General features: G+C 44.5%; 1 protein-coding gene across 1 annotated transcript in view; it reads left to right on the forward strand.

Moving 5' to 3' along the window:
• The window catches only part of RTN1 (reticulon 1), a 118035-nt gene that overhangs the window by 27489 nt on the left and 64002 nt on the right, over positions 1-26544 (forward strand). The gene's annotated exons all lie outside the window — the stretch shown is intronic.

Here is a 26544-nt window from a genome sequence, read left to right on the forward strand (position 1 = left end):
ATTCTGCCCTTGGCGTGAAGCGCGGCAGTGGCTTGTCCCTCCTGAGGGGTCAAAGGAACTCAGGCAAATCCTGTCAGCCATAAACATCTGCAACATCTCTTAAGGGTTAAGGTGAAAATTAAAAACAGCCATTTGATGCCTGAGACTTTTGATGCATCTTTAGCTTGTGGTTCTGCTGGCAGGAGCCGTGTGAGTCACACAGGTCATCAGCATCCCGCAGTTTCCCAACGCACTTGTAGAGGTACTTCTTGGGACACTCCTGTCATTGCTCTTTCACTGCCACATCTGCTGTAAGGCAGGGACCACAGAGCAGCAAGATGCAAAGGTGATTGGTGCCCACAGGGACAGAGTTTACCTGTGGCTCTTGGGCTGGGACTGACACTGTAAGTGGGAATAATCTGCTGAAGATCAGACGCCCTGTGCTGTGTTACAGATAGACAATGAGATGCTAAAGCCTGTATTCCTAATGGCTGCTGATGTTATGATAAAGTAATGTATCAAAGTAAAAAGTGTTCCTTCTTTAAAACCAAGTGAATAGATTTGCATCCATCTATTATTGAAAAGGCAATAAGCAATATGCTGCGCCAGGGCTCTTACAGAGACATCCTAATGCATTAGTACATTGCTCCTTGGCTCAGGAGGTTACAAAACTTGAAATCATAGTTACCTCTCTGTAGAGTTCAGATATCCGGGGGGGCTGAAAATCCATTGGGAATTCAGTGTGGGCACTCTGGATACAGCAGAGTTGAGATGGAGATTCAGGTAGAGGAGCACGTGGCCTTCTCCATTCACTGCAGCATTTCAACGTGAAGAGAGAAAAAAAAAGAAAGCAGAGCTAAAGATCAGTTGCATTTCATGGATGGAGGATTACTGGTGGAAGGAAATGGTCCTTCATGGATTTAAATGAGAATTAAAAATTACATCATTTCATCTGACATCCTGCAGAACTCACGCTTAAAGATTTCATCTTACAGTGCTATGGCAAGGTCAAACTCACTCTGTGAGTAATTATCTTGGAAGGAAGAGTGTGTTTCTGTGCATGTCCATATTTAAAAGGGATGGGAAGTAGAAGAATCCTTTTCATTTCTTCCTAGATTTTGGTATATTTGAAATAAGAACCCCCCCCTATTTTGCATGGTTCTTCAACATTTCTATATGGATCCTAATTCACATGTGCCGCCTCTTTCCATAGCAGGTGTGGGAGCATCAAGGCCAACTGAATAAACAGATGGAGAAATTAAGTAGGGTGCCCACAGCCACACAGCTCTCCCCAAATGAGACACAGAATGAGAGTTTGCTGCCTTGCTTCACGTGCAGGCTGCCTGACCCCATCCTTCTCTTCTGTACCACACGAGTATGAAAACACACAGAGACTTTATCAAGTCCTCTTCTGCTCTATGGCTCAAAGCAGGAAACGATTTCACAGAGCTTCTTTTAATCTCCTTTGACAACTTTTTTGTTTAAAAACAAAATGGTTATGACAGTGGGATAAAGCAGCACTCACAAGTGTTTGCTTGAGTTCTGATCAAGTGCTAGGTGGGTCATCCAGCCCCCAGTGCACCAGTATGAAAGTGATGCTTTTCTTCTCTTTGTACATGGCTATTCCTTGGTAATGGGGGTATTTGTTATTCATAATATGCTGCTGGTTATTCTCATCATCAGCTGAAGGAGACGACATAATGTGAGTTAATTGTTTAGTTCCACAGCGCCTAATGAGTGGTGTATATATTCCAAACTAACAATTTGCCACAGCTCCACAGGAGAGAGTATTAAGTGTTCGGTGACAACATGCAAATAATGAACATATTTATAGAAAGCAGAACTGAGGGACAATAAAAAGGCCCAGGTTTCTGGATAATTTATTCAGAACTAGCAATACGATAGTAAAGGAGATCCAGATTAAAAACCTAGATATGCCATTTGGGAACTCAAATGGAATTCCTAGCTTTTTAAAAAAAGTTCAAGCCTTTCACAGGTCCTATTGAAAGCAGTGGGAGGACATCTGTGAAAGATGTGGCTGTTCAGTGTTTGCTTAAAAACAATCCAGCCTTTTTGTCTGGCACTGGTGATACAGTTCACTCCAAAGTAAGTTTCTTGCCAACAGGGTTTCAGCAAGGCAGTGCTTGATTCTTACTTCCAGCCCTCAGAAAACCATGGATCTCAGGTGAGCACACTCAGAAAATGTCTGTCTTATTATCAAATCTAGCTTATAACATCAATCAAGGTCAAGGCACTATTGAGACTGATACTCTGTGGATATGTAATAAGAGAAATCCTTCCTCAGAGGTGCACAGATCTAAAATAGCAAATGCTCCCAATTACACTGACATGACTTCTTTGTGTTCCCCATTTTTCCTTTGCTTGCTGCCTCTGTCTTTTCAGACTGTAGTCATTCGGGGCAAGACAATCTTCTTTTCTCAGCTTCCAGCACATAGGAATATAAATCACTATTGGGGCTCCTAGAGTTTATTGAAATTCAAATAATTATTAATAATAATAGTGCACTACAGTTAATGGATTGTGTTCTTGTGTGCAAGGGCATGTGTTTTTACAGACCTAAGGTACCATTGCACCAGATGTGCACCAGAGAGGCAGAAGACATTTTTAAGAGCATTTCTTTTTGGAAGGTATGTTTTGAAAGTCAGACTTGAACCTATTTTGAACCTATTTTGAGCAGCATGAGCTTATGTATTCTAAGAACAGTATTGTGTGCAGACAATGCATAAGACAATAAACCCACCTGCAATCCACAGTGACTGAGCATGAGTGGGGAGCAGTTGTATCTCCCCACGTAGATCAGCACCAGCAGTGTTCCACCTCTGCTTTTAGCGAGCACAACAGAGCCTTTGAAGAGCTCTTGAAATTCCCACGTTGCTTTTTAGGAGACAGGCAAGGCTTTCTAAGCTGACTTTTTCAAAGGGCATCTCATTGTAATTGTCTGTTAAATCTAAGTTATTAGAGGTGAGTATCAGTGACCCCTTGACACAGTGATCAAAGGACGTTAGCCACACTTGATGGCAATGACAGCCACCGACTTCAAGCAGAAGGATAAATGAATTAGTTGGGTGATTGGTTTCTTTCTTTCTCTGAAACAGAATCAATCCTTACAGTGGCAAGGTTTAGCGTGCTAAATTCCCTTGGCATTACTAACTCGCTTTTTCCTTCCCTTCCCTTAAAAAAAAAAAAAAATCCCCAGGCAGATACAGCTAATGCTGTGTCGCATCCCACGCGCTCGTGTTGCTCCTGCAGTCTGTTGCTTTTTCGGATTCACACACACATTTGCATTTGCAAGCGCCACTATTGCTTTGCAGTAAACACTGCTCATGGCTCTCTCCTAGGAGAATCCAGATGTCTTCCTCTCAGGACTGTGCGTTTATTTTTAGGTTTTTCAGCCCATTGCTGCCTACGTTTGACTTTCTTTGCTTTTGCATATAAGTGTTGGTCCTCATCGCAGATATTGCGTTTTGTGGTGAGGACACTGATGGGGAGTGAGACACTGATCTTCAAAAAAAACCCCAAGTTTTAATTTCATTCTTCTGATTCCATTAGGTCTCCATAAACAGATCTGTGCTCTGAGCACTCTTTCCATACAGCTAACCCTGCCTCCATCAGCCATGTGCTCTTTGACTGCACATGGTATGTGCAGGTATTTGCTGGCCTTTGGGAGCTGAATAAGAAAAGGATTTTATTTGTTCCATAGTTGAAATGAAAAAAAAAAAAAAAGAGAGAAAAGACATTCAGCTTATTATTTTTTTTAGCAAAGGAAGGAACAATCTAGATGAAGGAAGGGGTCAAATTGATCTTGTTGGGGAAGAAATGATGAGTGAATCCTGATCACACTGAAGGCTGGTGGAGTTTCTAGCAAGTGCAATGATCAGGAATCATCCTGTGAAATGTTGCTGCAAGTTCACTGACATCTGGAAAAGGGTGTATGGATTGGTTAATGTGTTTACTCTCCCTTACCCTTCAGCCCAATCTTTATGTTATTGTAACAGCTCGAACTTGGCTGTCAGAGCTGTTTGCCAGAGTCAGAACCGTGCAGCAGCCGGGATGGCCTGAGGATACATGAGGCAGAACTGGTAAGGAGAGAGATCAACTTCTAATGGACCAGCTAATATTGGTTGGGAAAACAGACATGCTCCCAGGCACAAGTGCTCCCTCATGTCTCCTCCTGTTTGCCAGAGGCTGTCTTCAGCATCATAGGCATTCAGAACGAAGATTTGCATCTTCAGGGCACAAAGGTCCTGCTGACCAGGATAAAGGATCAGCTCCTCAAGCTCAGCTAAGGCAGAGAGTGATTGTTAAAAGTGAGCAATTCTGTTGCATTCCCGGGGAGAAACCTTTTTTTTTTTTTTTTTTCTCACATGGTTGTCCAAATCAGGACACTAATCAGGTTCAGCTGGCTATTGGGAGCAGACTCACAAGCTGCCCGTCTTTCCCTTGTTCTGCTGCAATAAAGGAAAGGAGAGGTTCTTTTAGCAATCAGTAGGCTTTTGCTAGTCCTTCTATGACAAATGTGTGGGAACTGTATTTTCCTTAACCCCACTAGTGTGCCTTCATGGAGGATTGGAGTTATCACAAAACAGTGGAAGGTCTAGCAAAATAGTAAAAACAACAGCATTATAAAAAAGCCAGCTGAGTGGTGGCATTGTGTGTAGCCTGATGTATAGTTGAAGAGAGTTATAGATACATGTTTATGAATGTATCAGCATAATGACTGCTGAATGAGAGACATGAGCAAGGAGAAGATCAAGCCAAAAGATGGGTGCACAGTGGAGTCACTCAAGGACATGGGTTTCACACATAAGACATTTGCAGAAAGGGGGAGAGAGAGAGAAACATACATTCCTATTACAATATTATTTGCTGTGTTCAAACACAGGCAACCTCCAGTGAAAGCTCTGTAGACCCATTAGGGTCGTATGTGACCTGGTCACTACATAGGAAATGGTTTTCTACCCTGTGAATGAAAACACCCTGTGATACACTCTGCTATGCCCTGTGTACTCACTGATTCCAGCAGTACCAGGGGGACATGCAGAATCATGAGGGTAAACTATAAAGTTTGATTTTTGATGCTCCTTCACCCTTTTGACTATTTTATAACCTTGATCTGCAGGAGAGGAGCTCCTGTAGGAGGAGACCAGGATGACTATGATGTCCAGTACCAGGACTGTATCAAGGGGAGTTAGATTGACCTGTAACGCAGTGAGATTTTGTTTGGAAAATACTTATTGTCACTACCAAAGGCCAGTGTTTTCCACCCTGCACAGGCAGTGACTCAGCTGGTCTCATGCATGTGGAAGATCAGGGGCTAAAAAGGGATTGGATTTAGCATGACCTGCTGTTTCAGCTGTCAGCTGGTACACATGGTTTCCATAAGCTCACAACTCATCAAAACATGTGCCTGCAACTGAGCAGAGGATTCACATCTGATCTGTCACTGGGTTGTTAAGTTTGCAAATGGGGATGCTATTGAGGTAACGTGGTTTTGGATGAAGATTTATTACAGAACAAGAGCTGAAACTACCAAAAATGAGGAGCTGATGTTTTCAATGCATTACTTGTGAATGTGTCTGCTGACAGCCAAATACTTCAGCAGATACACTGATCCACTTCATCACTTGCTGAGACAAAGCAGAGTGGGTTCACCTGCCTTGAGTGGTCCTGTCCTACATACCTCCCTTACAGCACATTGTACCTCAGCAACACACTCAGTATAGACTAACATCTTCATGTCTTAAATTTTGGAAGCTTTTGCCAGTGCATTTGAAATACCAAAGTCAGGGCTCCATCCCAACCCTAAGCTTTCTTATGACCTGGCCTGTGCAGAAGAAATCAGCCCCGTTCCCCTGCACTGGAGCATCAGCACTCCCATTTCTGCTGCACTTGGAGGGTGGACTCCAGGTCCCACAGGAAGGACCTGGGGTGACAAGTAGCAAGGACAGGGCTCTGGGCTGGTCCAAGCCATGCAAAACTGTGCTGCCTTCTGCATTTACCAGGATGAGAAGCTTCTTTAATGCCTGAAATGACTGATTACAAATCTCGCTATTTCCCCCTAACAATTACAGAAGAACAGGAATGTCAAAGCTAAAACTTGGAAACCAAAAAAGCATCTTAGATCCTTTCCCAACATCCTGCCCTCGCCCCCCTTTTCTTAAGAGGTATTGAGGATTATCACATGTGGTTACATATTAATTTCCCCTCAGCCTGAGGTTTTTAGCAATTAATTAGTCAGGGATTTGAGGGAAAAGATGTCTGAAACTGTTGAATATTTGCTTGATGGTCCACAAATGTGCCCTATTTTGTTGCAGGTGGTGTTCTAAAAGCCTAAAAAAAAAGGTCTTTTAACAATTAAAAAAAACCCATAAATCCATGACATAATTTTTGGCTTTAATTTTATATATCTTTATTCAGTGACCATGGGTAGGGAGGATATGGCAAGTTAACACATGGTTAGCAAGAACACCAGTGCTAATGCCAGCAGGTTGTGCAGAGCCTCCTCCACACAGCCAAAGGTGATTCAAGTACTTCTCGTTCTTACTCTGCTTTTCCCTCAACACGTCTCTCAGACAAAGCACTTCTGTAACCCCCAGCATGGCTCCAAAATTGCTCAGAGCCAAAGAGTATGAGATCTGCTTCATTCAGTGCCCAAGATCAAAACCATCCAGGTTGTTAACACCATCCTCTGAGCCACATAACAACCTGCTGGGTCAGCCAGAGCCTTTTAAAGCTGCTGGTTCCTAACAAGCTTTGTAAAACCTTTGACTGCTTTGAGATCTGTAGGTGAATTGTGCAGTACAGAGGCTCGTTTATTTACTAGAGTCTCCCACCAAAACCCTTATCTCAAGGAGAGGAAAAATCACTGGGATTTCTTGACTCAGAGAGGAAACTCATCTGTGAGCCTAAGATGTGCCCTGACATTATAGGTATCTACAGAAAGAGCTTCCAAAGCACAGCTGCAGGTTTTTTTCAGCCCAGTATATGCTTTGCTGAGATATTCCTTATCTTTTTGAAGATACCTTCCCTTCTTTCTCCATCCCTTTCCTTTCTCTGTGCTAAAAATGGCTGTAGAGCATCTTTATCCCCAATAAAGCTCTCGCTGGAGGAGCGTTTCCAACTTTATGGGCTTCCCTTCTTATTTCTGCCTTCAGACACCAGCTCACAGCAGTGGGACGAGTGGGTGCTAATTATGGAGAACTACATTCGACAACAGAGCCTCACTGCTGGTGAATACAGAGAAATTGCTCATTAGAGCAGCATGGTATTTAGTCAGATTGGCTTCCCTAGATATTAACATTCCGGCATTAATGCAGGCTGGCAGTGTAGTACTTGAATAAAAACGATCTCAAGATAATGTGTGCAGAAGGACTTGTAAAACTGTTGCCCGGCCTGTGAGGTTTGCAAGGCATTTCTGCTGGGGGCTCCCACATGCTGCTCCAGGAAAAAAAAAATCTTTAGATTTCAGTAACTTGCATATACAATTTCTTGGGTGTTTTGTGGTTTTTTTCCCCCTCATGGGGCATGGTGCGTCATGCATATGAATTATTTCACGGGAATGAAACGCACTGTGCTTGATTATCTTCCCAGACATCCAACTTTTCACCACATTGTTTGGTGTGACAGTGCTGTGTCCGTGATGCAGGTGACATGTCTCTGTGCTTGATGGCTCTCTGTGCACAGCAAAGGCGTGTGTGACATTGAAGCCACCCTGGAAAATGCACTGGTTTCACCCGTTGCACAGAATAACACGATAAAGGAAGCTCAGCCAAAGCTGTTGCTTGAACAAAAAAACATCCCAAAAACTTTAGGTGCCTTTTTTAGTTCAGGGAGGCTGTGTGTTGGCAGAAAACTTTAGCACCAAGGTTTCCTGTGCAGTTTTATAAGCAGCAAACACCAAGGCTGCATTTTCGGTTCAGAGGTGCCTTTGCTTGGACTGGCTCCCTGATCCTTCTGCTGCAGCATCTGGGAGTCTCCAGCTTGGCCTCCTCCTTGGTTTTGCAGAGCTGTCCACACTTCTAAAGCTGTGTGGGGAGAGCCACCAGCTCTGCTAGGAGTACGGACTGGTGCCCGTGTCTGTGCAGCTGTGGGAGCTGCTGCTGCTGCTGGAGCCATAGCCACGGGGAATTCCTCGATCCATGTCCTGCCCTCTTCCCCCTCTGAGCTTACATCACCAATAGCTGCTCCACTGGGCTAATGTAAGCAAAATAAACATAAGGACATAGCTGTTCAGTGGCCAGAAGTGCTCATCCTGCCACACATATGCCAGAATTTCCTCTCCTACAACCCTCTGGTCTCCCCTTTGATTTGAACACCAGCTTTTGCTAATTAGCTCAGCTTTATCTAATTAGCACCCAAATAGGAGTGCCTCTCTTGGCTGCCTCTGTGCTTGCAAAGAGCTCAGAGCTAAGGATTTCTGTGGAGAAGCAGGGGAGAGTTCTTCCCTGAAGTTTGTGTGGTGTGTCCTCACCTCTGTGCACTGGGAAGATGTGTGAGTTTGTTCTTGTATTGGTGTTACTCTGTTGGCTGATAGAAGCTGGACATCACCTACACTAAATTGTCACTGTCTCAGCCAACCTATTTCTTTTCTGTGAATTTACTGTGTGTGGGCTTTTTTTTCTTTTTTATAATGGTCATGGTATTTTGCCTGTAGTTTGCCTTGGGAAATAGAGTGTGTCCTACATCCACATCTATTTTAAGACTCTGCTCTGTTGCTTGTTACCAGCTGGGGACATGGCTAGAAGGAGCAATGGTTTCATGTTATAAGAGGAAACACTGGATATTTCTAGGAGCCTATAACTCTGAGATGCTAAATAAGTTTATAACCCAGGATATCATGCTCTTACTGATAGTACTCATTTCATCTGTCTTTAGTATTTTAAAAGTTGGCATTTTGGTTTAACTTAATGGAATAAGATCTGTTTACAGACAGTGGAGAATAAGGTACACCCAGAAAGCAAATTATTCTGTCTCTAATATGTGTATTACATTAAGAAGAACATCCTTTTTCCTTTGTATTAGTTCTGCTCAGAATTATTTGTGCTTAGGGAGGCCAGTAGAGATTACATTAACTTAATGATAAGAAAAACTCCATTTGCTTAGTGCAGAACTGGGATTTACCCATTTAGATGGTTCATGTACCCTTGATGAATCTGCCTCTCTGTCTGCATGTTGCTGGATGCTTATGTTTGTGGGTAGAAAATGTTGTTTCAGCCCTAAGTGTATCTGCATAGTTTCCTGTGTGAAGGGGAGACAGGAATGAACCCCCGGTTCTCTGCAGTAGATGATGGATACCTGCAGTACAGACAACTGACCTTTATCATGCTATAAGGGTCTGTGTGGGGCTCATAATTAGTGCTGAAGCTGCTCAAATCCTCCTGATTAATGTAACCAAAGCAAGTTGTTTAATGGTGGTGCTGCATACCCATGTTCATGTATGTGCTCAGTAAAGGTTGCTGTGTGTTAAGAATTCATGCAGAGCAAATCAGTCCTGCTCTTACTGACAAAGTGCTTGGAGGATACAGCACTTTAATAGATGGAATTTCCATCCTTTACTGATGGAAATCTATTAATGTCAGTGTTCTGTCCAGATTAGAGTAGCTAAGGGTTACAGGCATTTTCTCCAAAATTAAAACAGCCAGACAGAAACATTGTTTGTCAGAAAAGCACGAGGATGAATTTCTGCTGGGTGGAAGCAAAAAAGATTTGAGAGCAGGAATGCTTACTCTTTTCTTTCAAAAGCATTGAAAATGCCTTTCTTAATATTTTGCATCCTGTGTTCGTGCCTATGAGAAAAAAAAAATCCAAAAGAACAAAAACCTTAACAAAAACTCTACGGCCAGAGATGGGACAAGAGGAATCCCAGGGCAAGCACTCAGTGGTGTTTCTGAATTGTTTTTATTTTTAGTGCTATAGCACTAAAAAGAGGGTGAAAAGAGGGACATAAAGGCAAGCAGGTACTTGGTAAACCTGGCAAAAGCTGCTTCATGTTTTGTTCCTGGGTGTGGGTTTGTTCACGTTTCTTTCACGGGTGGTTTTCTCTGCAGTGCTTGTTTTTTCTTAAACACCTCTTTGCTTCACAGAGTTTCATGGTTGGTGGGTCAAAGCTGACTGTGGGAAACTGCAGTGTGTGATTGCTGCTCCAGTGCAAGGCCTGAAGGTCAAAAATGGCCCCCTCTTCCCTTGCTCCTAGTTCACCTGAGTATTTGGTAGCCCTGGTAGCCCCAGCTGTTCCTCTGCCTGCACTGGCAGACAGGACAAACCTGTTTTCCTGGATTTAAGCCAGTGCACTGGACACAGTGGGGAAGGATCATACTAGTTTTAGTGAGCTTGTCCTGATGAATTAAGAGGATACAGGCTAGAGAGGAGTTTTATGAGTGGATTTGGACCAGACAGGATGATTTGGAGGGGAGAAAGCCAAATTTTTTTATTGATGTTGTCCTGTGCTGCAGGTTGCAAGTTAAAGTAACATCTCTGTGTTTATCCAGCATTCATGTATTATTACTGGGTGACACTTGGTGCTCTGAATGGTCTTTCACTGTGTTCAGTGATTCTCCTGTTTTTCTTCTTTAGGGTGGCCCAAAACTACTTGTAAACCTGCAGCTCACCTCTGAGGCTGAAGGGGAGGAGAACTCTCTCAGTCAGAGTTTTCCATCCACTTTCATCTAATATTTAAGACACAGCATAAAAGTTACAGTTTATGCAGCAGTACTGGGGAGTGAATTTTGTATTGATTTTAAAATTAGTCATTTTTAGCTTGCTGTTTTATGCATCAGAAAATGGCCTTAGCTTCATTAAGAATGTGTTATATTATTAATATATATCATTAATTTATTCTTGGCACCAGGCTAGTAAAAGCACTTAAAGCATTGCCCTGTCCTTAAAGCTGGACAAGTGAGATATTCATAAATGATGGGGAGCAAAGCCATTTCAGAACAGAGCTGTTGGTCCCACTCATGCTTTCTTCAAACACCTCTTCCTTTGGGGGTCACCTGCATCTCCAACTACACCTGCACAACAGTGGAGGTACTGAACTTACCATCTAAAAAGCTGCAGGTCCAACTTTGGCACCCAGGCCATTGGCACAGAGGTTGCAAAGCCCAAACAGTTGATGAAGCAGCTGATTTGGGTTGAAGAAAAGGGATGGGCTGGGAATCTGCCCTTGCCTAGGACATCAGTGCCTTATCCTCATTTTTGGGAGGTCTGGGTACAACCTGCACCACATAAGGGCAAGTTCAGGAGCCTGCATGCACTCAAATTGGAGATGAAGAGTACTAGTGCTTTAGGCACACCTCCAAGGCAAAGGACCCAATTTCAGTCCCTGTTCATACGCTGGTTTATTTATAAGCTATTAAAGATGTATAAAGTGATTTTTGGAGCAGGCAGTGGAGCCTGTGCCTCATGCTTCCAAGTGCATGGTCTGACCGACTGGTTTCCATGTGCTTTTTTTGTGTGTTAGATTCTCCCATATTGGACACTGTTGTTTCTTGATTGGCATAAAAATTGAACCTTTGTATGGTATGGTTTAGCTAAAGTGATGAGCAACACATCATATAGTTGTGAGTTGGTTGGGTTTTTTTTTTAATCAGCAAGGAAATGCATCCTGGTATTTCACCAGCCTTTCCGTGAGGGGTGACACTTCCCACCAGAGCTGCTGCTAGTTGAATTCTCACTAACTGGACATAGTTCTGTCTCCCCTGCCAGCTTTGTGGACAAGTGGCAATTGCTAATTTAAAGGCACTTTTGGTTCAACTCTTTCTTGCAAAAGAGTAGCAATTTCAGCAGTAGGTGCATATTGATAGAATGGTTTGCTTTGGAAAGGACCTTAAAGACCATCCAGTTCCAGACCCCCTACCATGGGCAGGGACACCTTCCACTAAACCAGGTTGCTCCAAGCCCTGTCCAACACGAACCTGGAACACTCCCAAGGATGGGGCATCCACAACTTCTCTGGGCAACCCGTGCCAGGGCCTCACCACCCTCACGGTCAAGAACTTTTTTCCTAATATGTATTCCTCTGCTCTAAAACTATTTTCCTTCTTACAGCCTGATTGCTTATGGGATCCTGAAATGAAGTTCTTTGTCCTTGGTCTGCAAATGCAATTAAAAGGAAAATGTAGACAGAGGACCTGCTGCATCTGAAGAGTGTACTCATTCTTCTCTGGGAGGAGTGTATTTTACACAAATGTGTGATACTGTAGCAAGACTAGCTTTAAAAAGCAAAACAAACAACCAAAACCTCAAAGCACTTCATGGGCATCATGATTCATCCAAGAGGTCTGTTGTTGTACAGATATTGAGGAGTGACATCTGAGTTGGACTGATGGGGCTTTCAGCTATCCATCCCATCCTTCTTGGTGTCAGTTCAAGAAATACGACATCATGACAGATGGCATTGTTCTAAAGCTCGAATGTGTTGTGCAAAACACTGAGAAGCCCTGAAGCTTAGAAAAGGCATTTTTTAAATTGGTCTTTTAAAGTCTCTTTAGTCTGCTGCAGGATCCTTATCATCTCTTACAGCCGGACATGTGACACACAGAAGCGCCGTGGATGTGCCTTTGGGAGCAGACAATGAGAGTTCATTTTAAGCTCTTGGATATATGAGGGTGTACGAGGCAAAGCGTATTATCATCATGTGGCTTTATTGTTGTAAAAGCAATTGTAGTAAAAGTTACGGTAATCCCTGGTGTTCTGCTTCAAAGCCCCTTGAAGTTTGCATAATGGCTCTGTTGAATGTTGAATTTTAGCAGCCTTTGAGTCGATTTTTCCCATTGTATGACGGTACTGATCAAACCTGCTGCTCCAAAGCTATCTTCAGAAATCCCTCTTGCTGCACTCTCCCTATTCCCCAGGCAGTTACAAACACTGACACAACCAGCATTTAGAAAGTTTTCTTAGATCTACTGATGAAAAGGACTCTCTAAGAGCTAGATATTATTCTGCCATCACATGTCAGGTTAGTGGGTTACAAAGTCTGTGCTACAGTGAGGAGCTTGCTGCCTTGAATGTCTGCATGAACCCATTTATCTCCACTTTTAAGCTATGATGATGGAGCTTTCCTTTGGGGGGGGGAAACTATTATGATCAGACTTTGACCAAGCTCAGTAAACGCCTCTCCATTGCTGCTGCTTTGTCTGAATGCAAAAGTAATGCCCTAGAAGAGGTTTTTAGATTTTAAAACCTTCTTTTTTGAAGACCTTGGGTCTGTTCTAAGTATGGTGCTGTGTGAGTCCCCAGAAGTGTTTGCTGTGGCTGTAAGGAGTCACCTGCTGAGTGCACACCGGTGAAGGGACACATGGTAGACACCCATTTTTTAGGAGGAGCCATGACTTGAGACGTCCATTCACTTCCTTGACACCTCAGTGTGGCTTTGGGCAGGTCATTTTAATCTTCAATCTCATGATTTCTCACCTGTAAGCATGAAGAGGAAGCACTCTCCTGGGCTGGCCCTGTGCAGGGTCACTCTCTCCAGCAAGGATGATCCACCCAGTGGCTGCCGCATCGGAGACTTGCTGGTTGGAGACTCTCCCTGCTCTGCCATTGCTGCAGTGCTCCATGGCTTAGGAAAAGGGGATACAAACCTGCAGCACTGCCTTGTAGAGTTGTGAATTTCCACACTCTGTACTGTGTGGTGCCCGAGTTGTTTGTGTGCATCCTGATGGAGAGCTTTGCTGTTTGTGTTTCCTTCACTGAGCAGCAGGTTGTTAGATTTATTTTTTTTTAACTGTCTGTCTTGCTGGTGTTGCCAGTCACTTGGTGACACCTAAAAATGCATTTTCTAATTTAATTGTTCTGACAAACCCCATTACTGGCTGACTGGGGAGCTTCCACTCTGCAGTTAGAGATGCAGCATCAATTCACTGCAGGTCTTCCCAAGATAGAATTCAAAAAGCAGTGAGCCTCTGCTCACAATGAGCAATGCCTCTTCTTATTTAATAATGTCTATGGGAAAATTCCCAGCACTTGGCACAGTCTTCCTGTCTGCCTGTGTGCTGTTGGGATAATCCCAAAGGGGTTTGTATCTAGAATGTGTCTTTCTACCAGTTCTAGGATAAATTCTGTAGAAACTTGTTAATTCCTCCCCTGGTTTGTTCCTATAGGGGAGGGAGGTGACCTGACTGAAAGCTTTATTTAAGTTCAAACAATTCAAACTGGCTTTGTTGAACTTTCAGTTAAGTCTAAAGTATGTGAATAGCAGGGAAACTGGGATATCATTCCTAAAAAACACTATAGGTGAAAATGCAGTTCGTATCAGACTTGGACTCAGTTTGCTGCAATCAGGCAGCTGGATGTGGAGAGCAGTTTAGGTACATGAGGAATGGTCTGTGGTCAGCTAAATATTGTGCTGAGCCCCTACAGAAACACACAAACCTATGGCATTTGCTTTTCCGTGTTAGAGAGCTACTGTTTAGGTAGCTCTGCATGAAATGTATCTCCAATCTGTCTGCACTGCAAGCAGAGGCTATGGAGACTCATGGGCTGCTTTGGAGGACAGTATAGATTGAGATGATACTGTGAGTAGCTTTTTATTTACAGCTTCTCACAGCACAGCAGGCAGCATGTAATTAGGGCAATTAAGGAAAGAGAGGACACCTTGTCGATCAGCGAGTCAGAAAGGCAAGAAAATACATGTCTGATGGGCTCTAAAAGAGGAGAAGTCGCTCTTGGAGAGGGAAGCAGGATATATTTGCATCTTGCCTTCATTATGGCTGGAGGCGAAAATACTGCACTAATGGGAAGGTATTGAACAGGCACTGACTGAAGATTTTTAAATGGAGCCGGGAAGACAATTGGCCAAAGAGATTTTTGGGAATGGGGAAAGCTGAATTTGAACCCACTCTGGAATACAGAAGTCAGAAAGGACTGGGGAATAAAGCAAATATGGTGGTGGTACTTGTAAATCAGGTAAATGAAGCAGGATTAACCTGAACAGAGTGAGTGCTCTGACAACCCACAGAGAGAGGTTACAAATCTGCTCTGAATTTTTGCAGGTGATTCCTACCTCAGTCTTGTCCATTACCCTGTGAAGAAAGAAGAGCTGTCTCTGTTCTGGAGGCAGCTCTCATGGGTTCACATCCCAGGGGCTGTGTTGCTGTGTTTAGCTGGTCTGAAGCTCCTGCATTGAGCAGGCCAGTATTTGACCAGCTGCTTCTGCAGATTTTTTTGTTTAGGACTTGTCACCTCCTGAGGTGACCTTGAACACAAGGACCCATGGATGCCTTGGAGTGTGAGGTTAGTGAAAAACACATCGATCAGCCTGGGGATCTCTGGAGCAAGAGGGCAGTGAAAATGGCAAAAAAATGTTTTTATTGAGGATTGCTAGGTGAAGAAATAGCCAGAGGGCTGAGAGAACCTAAGAGTAAGAAAATTCTCTGGGTGGGCTTGGAATTGGAGAAGGAAGAGCCTGAGTAGGATTGGTTTATAGGCAGCAAAGACCTTGTTATAGCTTGTGAGTCACAGCTTTTTCTATTTGCTATGGCTTAGCAAACCATGAGCTTGTATTCTGGCTATTTCTGTGTTTGGTGTTAAACATGTAATTAAGAGGTTTGAGTAAGAAGTTGTGGGCTCTGAAAAAGTAAGCAAGTTGGTGCAGATCAAGTCTACAGGGATGGAAACTCCAGCACAAAGGTTGTAAGAAAGAGCAGAGCCAGGGCAGCACAGGCTGAGAACTGCAGCACACATCCACCTCATCTTCCAGACATGGGATGCCATAAAACACTGAAGGCTTCTGGGATCTGAGCATTTAACCTGTCCCCAGTTAAACAATCATGATGGGGAAATGGGCTTCAATTCCATGAAGTGTTGAAATCCAGGGGTGGTTATAAAATAGGCAGCACACAGAAGATGAGGGAACTGGGAGAGGGAGCTTATGGTGACCAGCAGAGCTGAGGAGCCTGGTTTCTAACTGCCTGTGACCTGGATCTTATCAGGCTGCTGAGGTGACTCTCTTGGAGGTGGGTCAGGCTGCTTTAGCACCTCCTGAAGTCTGGGATGTGAAACACATCCCACAGCTTGCTGGTTATGGTACCATGCTGGAGGTGGGAGACACCAGCCAGCTGCAGTTGGTTTGGAGCTGGATATGGACTGGGGCTCTTGTCATGGGTGCTGGTGAAATACTCCCTAATATGACAGTTTATCCTGAGGTGTATTTAACAAAACATGGCTGTGAATGTTACACTGATCCCCTTTGTCCTCTGGAAGTGAGATAGAAGGGAGCAGGGGTGGGGGAATGTGCAGCAGAGGATGGGCTCCCTGGATCCCCTGGCATGCAGTGATGGTGACAGAAGGCAGTGTCCCCTTGGGGTGAATGTCTGCCCCTAAACCCTGGGGTGGTGTGTGGGTGCATGCAGCTCATGCATGTGGGTTTGAGGGGCAGGGGTCAGGCAGGCAGACCCTGCTGCTGCCTCCACGCTGTGTCCTCCTGGCCTGAGAGCCAGCGAAGGCAACTCCTCCTCCGCATGCCTGGAGAGGCGATGCTGGGGTCGCTGGGCCTTTCCCTGCAAATTAGGCTTGTGGCTTTGTCAGAAATGACATCATTTGTTAGGCAGATTTCTTCATTAGGAAGCTTTCTAATCTCAAACATGAGCGACACAGAAACCCTCCCCACCCCCTCGGCACCAGGGAAGCCGAGCTGCCCAGCCAGTCTCTGCAGTACTCTGGGCTTATTTATCATTCATGGCATCGTCTTTGTTTTATGACAAATGAACTTAATCATGATTTTCACAGTGGAATACACGGGAAAATACGCAGGATAGCCATAGCTGCAGGTATAGAAAACCAAACTTAATTTAGAAAGGATATACAGCAGCAGTCTAAGCAGCTGAAGAATTGAATTAATCTAATAAAAAGACTCAGCTATATATAATTCTTCATGCTGAAACAATGGCCCCATGAGACAGGATGGTGCTCAGGTTCTGCATTAAACTTTTTTCTTGTGTGCTTAATGCTCAACCAAATCATTATTTATTGCTGAAAAGTGCATTTGGGTGTTGGGAATATTTTTTTTTTCCTCCCCAGTGTTTCAAAGGGGAGGAGGGTAGGAATTGCTGATCATTTATTAATGCTCTGTTCCATTGTAGTCTTAATCTCCAACAGATGGTCCAGGATGCTCTGGCTAAAATTCAGTGTGAGCATGCTGACTTACACAGGGCTTTCCATTTCAAGTATGGTGAGGCAGAGACTGGACAAAGGCAGTGAGTGTGGTGGTCATCCTCAAATGTGATTCCAGCAATTTTAGAGACTGGGAGTTAATCCCTCTGTTTCAGAGAGAAAGGGATGTGCATGTAGGTTTGTGTGCACACATACACACATGTACATATGGATGTGTTTTGAAGGTTTTGATTCTTTGACATGGTATTTACTGTGTGGCCACACTTGCCGTGGAAACTCCGATAACTGTTTTCTTGACCCTGGCAGTGCTTTATGCTTCCAATTTCAGCATAATTTCTGACTCTTATCAGTATTTTTCTTCCTCTCATGATACCAGAGCAGAAATTATGATGGTTGAATCAGGAAGAACAATGCTTCAGAAACTAACCCACTGCTATCAGTGGATTTTTGTGCTACTCCAGCCAACTGAAATAATGGTGTGAGCTGTCTACACTGCACTAAAATGCATTTCTATGTGTAGAAACATCATTAAAGAGTGGCTTAAAGTACATAGCACTAAAGAAACATTTAGGATAAGAAATAGAAGAAACATTCCAGAGTGTGGTACCAGGCATCCTAGACTCTTCATGAGATTTAGTGTCCGAGAGTGGAGAGCTTTCCTTGGGAGAACAGTGATAGTAATTTCTTCAGTCTAGCAAAATGAGAGCTCTAAGGGAATGATTGCTTCCTATAAATATTTTCAAGGGGCAAGAGCTGATTCTGACAAAATAACTAATGGATGTAGCTTGGTGATGAATAAATTTAGTCTGGAAATTTAGGAGACTCCTAAATATCAGAGAAGTCATGTTGTGTGGAAAAATTTTCTAATCGGTGTAAGGAACCAAAAGTCAAATTGCTTTTTAAGACAGAGGTTGATGTCCTGAAAAGGGCCCTGTGACACTGTTTGTCACTGGGGAAGGGGATGGCTCTACCTAGTGGTCCCAATGTTGCCCACTTATGTCTTCAAACTTTTCTGAAAACTGGTTCTGTTGCCCATGAAATGTCCTTAAAATGAGTTGGAAAGCAGCAGCCTCCAAAAGTCTGACTCCTTGGTTTAAAGGTGTTGTAACTGGAGACAAATAAGATGGCCTTGTCTCATCTGTAGACCCCAAAAAGACCAGCTGAGAAGAAGGTCATGGAGATGCCAGTCGTGGTGGGGCTGGAGAAGGCAGGAGCTTAGCTTAGAGTGTATCACCTTGGGGTGTGTCAGCCCTTGCACATCTGGGAGGCATTTACCCCACTTCCATTAGCCCATTAGAAAGGCTATTTTGCCATCTCCTGCCAAGTACTGATAGGAAATAGGTTTATTTTTGAGGGCTGAAGTGCTGATGAGCAGAAGGGACTTTCAGCCATTTCTAAGGCTGGCAACAAGCTTCAGATCTGAGATATCCATCTCCTTCTTTGGGAGGCTGTGTTTGAAACTCTGCAACCTCTGCCACATCTCAGACCTTCTTAAGGTTTTTGTTCCTGCATTGCCCCTGCTCTGCATGGCTTTGTATGACAGAGGAGTACCACGGGAGAGACTGATTCCCATCTGGGCAGTTGTGCATTCTCCACTTTTTGCATGTGCCTGAGCAGTAGAATTCATTAAGAAAATGTGCTTCCAACCATCAAACTGCACTTCTGCATCATCTCAGCCTCTGCTGCTAAGCCACAGCCCTGTCTGGAAGTTCAGCGCTGCTGCTGCTGCATTTCCACCCAGCTTCACCCTCCTGCCTTCTCCCTGCACCTCTAGTATACTCCTCTGGCCACGGGACACAGCCCAGCCTGCAATCTCATTAGAGCCATCTCTGCTGCAGTCTGGCCCTCTGGGGCTCCAATCCCAGGAACTTTGGGAATGGACCAGAACTGGGAAACCTACCAGTGTTTTTGAGCAAGAATCTGTACCTTCAGATCTCACATCAATTTAATGAGTATGAACTATTCAGGCACTCACACTCTGATGCACATTACTGATATTTTTAGCATCTGGACTCTCAGGAGGATGCATCTCTGTCAGCCTAGCTGCTGTAAGAGGCAGTTGAGTAAAGCTGGATTGCAGATGGACAAGTGTCTTATTTTGTTTTTACTTCTCATGAAAGTGATGTCATCTTATAAAATTCACCAGTGTCCTTCATACACTTCCAGGTGAACAAGGCTGCACAATTTAGATAATCAATAAACTATAACAGCCAAAAAGAAGGATCGTAGAAAAAGGATAGTTGGAAGATTGTTACATGAGTCCTGTCAAACCTTGTTTAGCTCCTGTATCTCAGTTTGTGGCTGTCCCCAGCCACCTGCCAGGGAGGGGGACAGATGTTTTCTAAAGCAGGCTGAATGCACTCTACTCCAATGACATGTGGCTGAGGAAGGGGGTGTGGGGGAAAAGGTGGGCAGAAATGGCTTTGTGCATCTCCACGACTTCATGTGGAGTCACGAGAGTGACTCCAACTGGAGTCAGAGCAGCCCTGAGGCAAGGCTAAGTTATGTCAGACCTCAGCAGCCCTAAGGGGAACAAACTGGAGCTGATGTTTCCTCAGACTCAATCCTTGCCTTCCTTATTTTTCTACCCAAGAAGGAATCAGTGCTTTATACAAACTTCTGGATTCTTGCTCCTGTAACAAGTTAAATCATCCTCAGCTGATGCTTATAGTGAGGGGCAGAGCAGCTGTAATGTGCAGGAACGGGCACAACAGCTCGTTTGACTGATTCAAGCACATAGATGACACTGGGGGAAGGTTCAGTCTTAAATCAGCACAGTTCTGCCTTAAGCTAATCCTCTCCCTGCCCAGTGTTTCCCACTGAAAGCCGTGTTAGCCAGCAATATCCCAGCCCTGCTGATGAGGACAGAGCAAAGCATCCTGCCTCCCTGCTGCCTCCAGCAGTGTGCCTGCTCCATCCAAGGTCTCTACACCTGATGTGGAGAAAAATTAGCATCAGTCTGGTGATGCTGAACTTGTCTCAGGCTGTTATCCAGCAGACTGGCGTGGCTGCTTTGGTCCAGGCAGCAGGACCTACACGTGTTCACTGTGCCTTCATGCACATGTTGTACCTCATGCTCTTTGCTGCTCCAGACTGGAAAAGCTCCTTTCCTGCAGGAAGAGAGGTAAAATGCCTGAGGAGGCAGGTAAAATTCCATGCAGGGAGGCCACCACCTCCTCGTTCACTCCCAAACATCCTCCTCTTCGGGGCTGTGTGCGCATCTGAGAATAGCTCCTTGCCACAGCCTCCTCCGCAGGAACAGACTTATTTATTCATAGGCGTTGGGTTTGCTCTGATAGTCTGTCTGAATTTATTCTAAAAAGAGATTTGCCTTGTGCCTGGGAAGTGCCTGGCCCTTCCTCCAAAATGAAAGTGAGAAAAGCTCCTAGTGTGTTTTTGTACATGGTTAAAAATAGTGTCCTAGAAATGTATGATGGATAAATATGAATGAGAGAAGTGTAGATCAAATGTAGTAACCTTCAGTGTACATATGGACAGGTATGTGTGTCCTAGAGCTTCTAAAATTTCTCCTGTTCTCTTCTCACCCATTTCATACTCCAGTCTCTCCTTTCTTCTCTACCTCTCTTGTCCCTTGTTTCCACGGCTGTGCTTTAATTCTTCTGCATCACTCTTCTTTCATTTAACTCTCACTCTGCTCTGCCTATTTCTCTTCCTCCACATCCCTGTCCTTCTCCCCCTCTGCTTTCCATCCTGCTCCTCCACACCACATCTTTGTCCTCTCTCCCAACACCTCTTCCTGTTCTTAGCCAATGCTCCCTGTTCTTACTTTTGTCTCTGTATCTTTTTCTCTTCATTTCTCAGCTGTTTCCTTCTCATCATCACACCCAAAATCTGTTGGTGTTGCTTTGTCCAGGCAGACCCTGGGGTAGGCAAGTGGAAAAGATCTCTAATACAGTTTGGCCACTTGGTACAGAGATGGGAAAAAACTACATGTGAAGTTAAAAGCTGACTTGAGAACTAGCTGAAAGATGTAGAGACTGGGTAAACTGGGCTGGGGGATGAAACGTAATTAGAATGGAAAAGCCATTTCTGCTTTCCCCCTTGAAGACTAAGCTGACCTTGGTCTGCAGCTTGGGTGAGACCCACCTGGAGACACCCTGAGGCAGGTCTGGGCAGGAGATAGGGACTCTTGATCCCCAAAGACAGAGGCCTGGCCTGGGTTACCAGCACAGCCTTTGGCTTGGGAGCAGGAATGGCAGCCAAGGGAGGCGTTTCATTGCATCCTGGATGCACAGTCAGAAACATCTCACTGGAATGGCTGTTTACACCTGTCAACTTGGTCAAAAGCTGGCATAAAATCCTGAAGCCTGTATCTGATGTATTTAACTGGATGAAAACTTTAGAGCTGAAGAGTCGTCCCATATGTTGTGAGTACCTTACAGTGACAGACCTGAATGTTTATCCACATAAATACCCTTTCACACTACAAAACAGTGTTAAATGGCTCCAGGGTAAGTGGATTCAAGCCAGTGATGGTATAAATAGCCTGCTGGAAATGCTCTTCATGCACTCTCCCATCCTCAACTTCCCTCATATCTCCCATTTCCAGTTTTTAAGGGAGAAAAGTCATAGAATGGTTTGGGTTGGAAAGGGGCCCTGAAGAACATCTAGTCCCAACCCCAATGTTGGTTATTATCTTTGGGATATTTCGGGTCAGTCAGGGAGCTGTGTGGATCTCTGAAGCTGGTTTTGTGTTACAACCCTATGGCTGATGTGAGCATCTGCTGGGCAGTAAGAAAAACAGCACCTGAGCCATGTGGCATTTGGATAAGACATGATATTTTAAACTTCTTGAAATTCCTAATTTATTGTGGAAAGCCATTGCCTAATAGTTGTATTTAACTACTGAAAGCCAGTTTTCCTCTTGAAAAAATTAGTGGAAGAATGTAGTGGCTTGTGTTTTGGAGCAGAGTGCAGCATGGTTCTTCCTCCACCTCTGTCCATCCTCAACCCTGTACAGACTTAATTTCATGTTTGCTAAGGAATGTGCACTGTTCTAGCATTCAACATCAAGAAAAAAAGTTGATTGTTCTTTTTAGTGAAAGGGAAGTGTTCAGAAAGGTTCACTGAAAAATTTAATGTCTGCAGGGTCATACTCTAAATTCTTGTGAACAAAGGAGGGGAAAGGGGGTCAGTTTTTCCTTGTTTGCTTGGGCTAATAAAAATGCCCATTGCCTCCTTTTAAATTAAAACATATTTTGTTCATTCACTTCTGGAAAATGCGTAAGCAAGTTGCTGTGAAGAGGCAGCTTTAAACAGCAGCTGCTTTGGACAAGCTGGGCCTATTGGAAGTGGGGTTCTCTCTGCTTTTTGCCCTCCACAGCTCAGTGCCACAACTGATAATGCTGAGGAAAGACAGGACACTGCCTGAATCACCTGCTATTGGGAGCAAGGAGAATGGAAATCTGTGCAGGCAAAGATGGCTTTTACATCTCCTGCACAACTCCTTCCAATAGATGGGATTTTGGGACAGTGATTTATATTAATACTCAATAGGATGTTACCATAGCAACTATACAATGTGGTGAATAATTTCATGGGCTTAAATCCAAAACGCTGGGAGCTAAGATGGGTCTGAGCATCATTTAGGGCTTTGGTCATGTGGGTTCTATGCTGGCCTGGTTGGTCTTGGGGAGAAGTTAGGGTAGAAGATAAAAGGTGCTCCTCTGGCTCTGAAGGGAGCTGCAGCCTGTTGGGTGCAGCTGAGGTGGGGTAGGGAAAATTAAGGACACCCTCCTTATGCACCATGTTGCACATGCTGCCATGAGGGACACTGATGCACAGCATTTCCCTTTTACATTAGGAGTTTGCTGTAAACCAGATCTGACATTTAGCTTCAGGTCAAATTAAATTGATTTGACCTAGAATGATTTTTATTGGTTTGTTTTTGTTTCACGTAAAAAAAAAAATCGTTAAAAAAAAAAAATCTGTTACAGCTCAGTTCCAAGCAGAATTACTTCCCTTTAATTTTCTCTCTTGTCAGACTGAAGAGTCTCTTATTTGCCCAGTTTTCATTTATAGTGCTAATTTACAAGAAGCAAAATGGGGCTGTCTGCAGTGGTGCCAGAAAAAGGCATCTGGAACCACCTCAGAGGGCAGAACTGGAGTTCATTCCCTGCTAAGGCCCATCCAGATGTAACAGGCAGATGGTATATGGGCACCCCTGTGCTCCCTGTTCCACTCCTCTGCCCTTTTCCATCAAAAAATACACCTTGACATGCAGCCTAATTCTATATCTTAATTCAAGCCATTTTTTCTCCCATCCTCTAAGACTGTGACTAATTCCTTCCTTTTTCTTTTACCAGTACCTTGAGAGTATTTATAGACTGTGATCCTGTTCTCCCCTTCCCTTCCCCCTTCCATACAATATAAATTTATCTCTGTTGTTCCCTCCTCCAGGCTGGTCCCAGGTGTCCTGTCCTCCAGTACTTGTGCCATCAGCATCTTCTGTAGCTTCTCTGCATTTTTCTGTGCTTTTCTTAACTGAGTGAAATAAACCACACAAATACCTGGCTCCTGGTTTTCCTGTGCCAGAGGACAAGGAACAGATAAATAGCAGGAGTTTCTTCTCCCTGCCCTGTCTGTCCCTGTGTGGGACCTTCTTTGTTTTCTATTGCAGGGTTAGTTCATGAGCTCTTACTTATTTCTGTCTGTGGGATGCCTGTTGCCTCCTTTAGTGTCCTGATGGGTGTTCAGTCATGCCCAGTCTGCAGCACTTCACATACACTTGCACTCTGAGCCTCTGCCAAAGGGAATATTGTGCATTCCTGAGGAAAGACTTATCCACTGATGCATTTACACTACCCTGGCTGAGATTTTTAATGCAATGGACAATTAGCCAATACGTAATACTGCATGTGAAGGCCTCACCCCAGGACATCTTAGTGTCTTAATTCTCTTGTTATCACTTTATCCATTTGACTGATTTACTGCATGTATGTTATGAGCTGGTTACCAGAGAGAACTGAATGCCAAAATTAGAAGAGAAAGTGAAGTTTCCCACACTCACTATTTTTCCTTTGCTTCCTAATGCCAAGATTATAGCCATGAAGGCTATTAGATTTAATTAATTTTTTTTTTTTTAAGCACAAGACAGAGAGGCTGGACATGACCAGGCCATGTGCACTGGCAGCCCAGAAAGCCACCTGGGCTGCATCAGAAGCAGTGTGGGCAGCAGGCCAAAAGAGGGGATTCTGCCCTTCTATTCCACTCTTGTGAGACCCCACCTGGAGTGCTGCATTAAGCACAGGAAGGACATGGACCTGTTGGAGCAAGTCCAGAGTCGGACCACAAAGCTGCTCAGAGGGCTGGAGCACCTGTGCTATGGAGACAGGCTGAGAAGGTTGGGATTGTTCAGCCTGGGGATTGTTCAGGGTGACCTAATTGCAGCTTTTCAGTACCTAAGGGGGCTACAGGAGAACTGGAGAGGGACTACTTACAAGGGAATGGGAGTGACAGGACAAGAGGGAATGGCTTCAAACTGACAGAGAGCAGGGTTAGATTAGATGTTAGAGAGAAATTCTTTACTGTGAGGGTGGTAAGGCCCTGGCACAGGTGGCCCAGAGAAGCTGTGGCTGTCCCATCTCTGGGAGTGTTCCAGGCCAAGCTGGAAGGGACTTGGAACAACCTGGTCTAGTGGAAGGTGTCCCTACCCATGACAGGGTGCTGGAAGTAGATGGTCCCTTTCCACCCAAAACATTCTCTGATTCTAATGCTTAATCTTACCTAGTAGCAGTGCACTTCTGAATACCCTCTGGCTCACAGTGGTAGACTCTAAAAATGAGCTTTTCCCAGAAGAAACATTGCTTCTCTTGCCCTGAAGTTTTCTGGATGTCCTCTTCCATCTCTTTGAAAGCGCCGCAGAAAAACTGCTCATCATATTTTTGTATTCTCTTTGGACATTTTTATTATTGTGGCACAAACCTATGGGTGAATCAGCAATATCTGCAGAGATGTCCTGTCCAGAACTTGTTCTATAAGCTGTTCTCTTCTCAGCTGAAGTGCAATACCTGCTGTATCTGCTGGGATGGAAGGGTTTATTGTTAGTCATCACAGCTGCAAATCTGACTGTAGCTGTCTCCCAAAAGTAGCTCCTGCTAAAGTCTGAAGCAGGAGAGTTGCTGTGGAGGTCATGTACTTACCCTGTCTCCTCAAGCAGGAGCACCTTTACTGATAACATTTGAGATTTACTTCTGTAACTGCTCTTAAAAACCTTCAGTCGTTTAGGATCTGAAACCTCCCTGGGCTGAATAGGAAACTATATCAGTGCTTTCTGCCTCTTCTCAGGTCAGGGTGGCAGCAGGTTTGGAGTCTTGGGTGTTTCTTCGGGGGAAGGGACATTCTTTGGCAGAAAACAGACCTCCCTGTGATCGAAAATCTAAGTTTTCATCGCAGCGTTTCCTAGAAATCTTCCAGCAGATGTGGGTGAGGCAGCTGTGTGCAACAACCTCTTCACAGGTACTTCAGCAGCACTGTCGGCACACTGATGGGGAAGAACAAGGGGAGAAATCTCTGCTCCTGCCTTTCCCTGCAGCTTCCACAGTTGCTGGCACCTGACCCTTCTTGTGCAGCAGAGGCTCAGGGAAAGCTGCACGAGGCGTCAGGATCTGTGTAATTATTCCCAGCTTTTCCAACACCAGACTGTGCTGCTGAATGCGGAGAGAGGCTCCTGAGGGAGAGGTTGGTCCTGGCGCTGCTGTCAAGCTGCTGCCCCCCTCCTGCTTTAATTGCACACAGTAATTCCAGCAAATAGGTGGTTTGGCTCAAGGTTGCTCTGCCACAACCTCAGAAGCTTTCAGGAGTGCAGCCTCTGCTGTCTTTAAACCTGCAGAACACTGTGATTTAGCCACCAACTCTGACTGCAGGGAGCTGGGTCAGCCTGCAAACAGCAGTGGCAGGACTTTGCTGTGGCTCTCCTCCGCTCTTCCAGAGAACTGATCAGCAGCTGCCTGCCCTAGAGCAAAGCAAAGCCCCTATCCCTGCCCTGCTGGCTGCAGGAGAGGGCCAGAGCCAAAGATACCCATATGTTAGGTTTCCTTATCCCAGGAAGCAGTGGGTGAGTCTGCAGTATCCTCAGGTTATCCAGGAGTGAAGAGCCTGTGGATGACATCCAAGGTGTCTGTGAAAGGTCCCCAAGGACAAGCCAGCCTGTTGACCAGGCCCAAACTCAGGTCCCACAGCACCCTTGGAAACCTTCAAGCTTTGCAAATGAAAAGAAATGGAGTGCTGCCAAGTAAGAAAGAAGCAGGAGCATCTCCTGTGCTTTCAGAGAGAGTGACAGTCAAACTAACCTATGTCAAAACATCTTTAATAACTTAATTATGCCTTCACCTGGAGCACAGACTTAAAAATTTTTGGCTGCTTTCCTGGGTGGGTGAATAGTTTTGGTGTCATGTATTCACAGTCTGGAAATGG

This window comes from Chiroxiphia lanceolata, chromosome 6 (genome assembly GCF_009829145.1).
Source record: "Chiroxiphia lanceolata isolate bChiLan1 chromosome 6, bChiLan1.pri, whole genome shotgun sequence".
In the NCBI taxonomy this organism is placed as follows: Eukaryota; Metazoa; Chordata; class Aves; order Passeriformes; family Pipridae; genus Chiroxiphia; species Chiroxiphia lanceolata.